Here is a 2,661-nt window from a genome sequence, read left to right as displayed (position 1 = left end):
TAACTCTTTTTCAAAAATATTTTTCGAAAATTCTCTCTCTCCCATCTTATTCTATTTATTCATTCATATCCTAACATCTCATCTTACATCTCTGCCATCCTCACAGTTGTGTTTTTTCCATTATATTACATTCTCTGTCTCCCCCTTTTCTTCCACTTACAAAGGGATCCCTATACTGTGGTATAAAGGATCTCCATTATTATTATTATTATTTCTGTGCCCTCTTCTTTGTCATATGAGCAGGAGCAAGGATAAGAACATTCTTGTGGAAGCAGATCCAGAACCTGAAAGGACTCTGAAAAGGAAACTAAGAGAAGCTAAAATACAACAATCCAGAGATAATCTTTCAGAAATTTCCGAACAGGAAGAGGAGATGTCAGCCGAAAATAATAATAATGTAAGGAAGATGCTTGGTGACTTTACTGCACCTAATTCCAATTTACATGGAAGAAGCATCTCTATTCCTGCCATTGGAGCAAACAACTTTGAGCTGAAACCTCAATTAGTTTCTCTGATGCAACAGAACTGCAAGTTTCATGGACTTCCATCTGAAGATCCTTTTCAGTTTTTAATTGAATTCTTGCAGATATGTAATACTATTAAGACTAATGGAGTAGATCCTGAAGTCTACAGGCTCATGCTTTTCCCTTTTGCTGTAAGAGACAGAGCTAGATTATGGTTGGATTCTCAACCCAAAGACAGCCTGAACTCTTGGGATAAGCTGGTCACGGCTTTCTTAGCCAAGTACTTTCCTCCTCAAAAGCTGAGCAAGCTTAGAGCTGATGTTCAAACCTTCAGACAGGAAGAAGGTGAATCCCTCTATGAAGCTTGGGAAAGATACAAACAGTTGACCAAAAAGTGTCCCTCTGACATGCTTTCAGAATGGACCATCCTGGATATATTCTATGATGGTTTATCTGAGCTATCAAAGATGTCACTAGACACTTCTGCAGGTGGATCCATTCACCTAAAGAAAACGCCTGCAGAAGCTCAAGAACTCATTAACATGGTTGCAAATAACCAGTTCATGTACATTTCTGAAAGGAATCCTATGAGTAATGGGACGCCTATGAAGAAGGGAGTTCTTGAAGTTGATACTCTGAATGCCATATTGGCTCAGAACAAAATATTGACTCAGCAAGTCAATATGATCTCTCAGAGTCTGAATGGAATGCAAGCTGCATCCAACAGTACTCAAGAGGCATCTTCTAAAGAAGAAGCTTATGATCCTGAGAACCCTGCAATAGCAGAGGTGAATTACTTAGGTGAACCTTATGGAAACACCTATAACTCATCATGGAGAAATCATCCAAATTTCTCATGGAAGGATCAAAAGCCTCAACAAGGCTTTAATAATGGTGGAAGAAACAGGTTTAACAATAATAAACCTTTTCCATCATCCACTCAGCAACAGACAGAGAACTCTGAACAAAATGCTTCTAATTTAGCAAATCTAGTCTCTGATCTATCCAAGGCCACTGTGAGTTTCATGAATGAAACAAGGTCTTCCATTAGGAATTTGGAAGCACAAGTGGGCCAGCTGAGTAAAAGGATCACTGAAATCCCTCCCAGTACTCTCCCAAGCAATACAGAAGAGAATCCAAAAGGAGAGTGCAAGGCCATTGACATAAGCACTATGGCCGAACCCAATGAGGGAGAGGAGGACGTGAATCCCAAGGAGGAAGACCTCCTGGGACGTCCAGTGATCAATAAGGAGCTTCCCTCTGAGGAACCAAAGGACTCTGAGGCTCATCTAGAGACCATAGAGATTCCATTGAACCTCCTTATGCCCTTCATGAGCTCTGATGAGTATTCCTTTTTTAAAGAGAATGAGGATGTTACTGAAGAGCAAACTGCCAAGTTTCTTGGTGCAATCATGAAGCTGAATGCCAAATTATTTGGCATTGATACTTGGGAAGTTGAACCTCCCTTGTTCATCAATGAACTAAGTGATCTGGATCAACTGACATTGCCTCAGAAGAGACAGGATCCTGGAAAGTTCATAATACCTTGTATCATAGGCACCATGATCTTTAAGGCTCTGTGTGACCTTGGTTCAGGAATAAACCTCATGCCCCTCTCTGTAATAGAGAAACTGGGAATCTATGGGGTGCAAGCTGCTAAAATCTCATTAGAGATGGCAGACAGTTCAAGAAAACAGGCTTATGGACAAGTAGAGGACGTGTTAGTAAAGGTTGAGGGCCTTTACATCTCTGCTGATTTCATAGTCTTGGATACTGGAAAGGAAGAGGATGAATCCATCATCCTAGGAAGACCTTTCCTGGCCACAGCAAGAGCTGTGATTGATGTTGACAGAGGTGAAATAGTCCTTCAATGGAATGAGGACTCCCTTGTGTTTAAAACTCAAAGATCTCCCTCTGCAACCATGGAGAGGAAGCAGAAAAAGCTTCTCTCAAAGCAGAGTCAACCAGAGCCCCCACAGTCAAACTCTAAGTTTGGTGTTGGGAGGCCACAACCAAACTCTAAGTTTGGTGTTGAACTCCCATATCCAAACTCTAAGTTTGGTGTTGGAGAGTCTCAACAAAGCTCTGCACATCTGTGAGGCTCCATGAGAGCCCACTGTCAAGCTATTGACATTAAAGAAGCGCTTGTTGGGAGGCAACCCAATGTTTATTTATCTAACTATATTTTTCTTAGTTA

The 2,661-nt window shown here is 41.1% G+C and overlaps 1 non-coding gene across 1 annotated transcript; it reads right to left on the bottom strand.

Moving 5' to 3' along the window:
- Window positions 1–769: 769 nt before the first annotated feature.
- LOC148568986 (small nucleolar RNA R71) lies at window positions 770–877 on the bottom strand. Its single transcript, XR_015882355.1, has one exon. It is a non-coding gene; the product is annotated as a small nucleolar RNA R71 (small nucleolar RNA).
- Between the last annotated feature and the right edge of the window lie 1,784 nt (window positions 878–2,661).

The sequence above is a fragment of the Arachis ipaensis genome, chromosome B4 (assembly GCF_059453495.1).
Source record: "Arachis ipaensis isolate K30076 ecotype BB chromosome B4, ASM5945349v1, whole genome shotgun sequence".
Lineage (NCBI taxonomy): Eukaryota > Viridiplantae > Streptophyta > Magnoliopsida > Fabales > Fabaceae > Arachis > Arachis ipaensis.
This window is presented reverse-complemented; position numbering and strand designations above follow the sequence as displayed.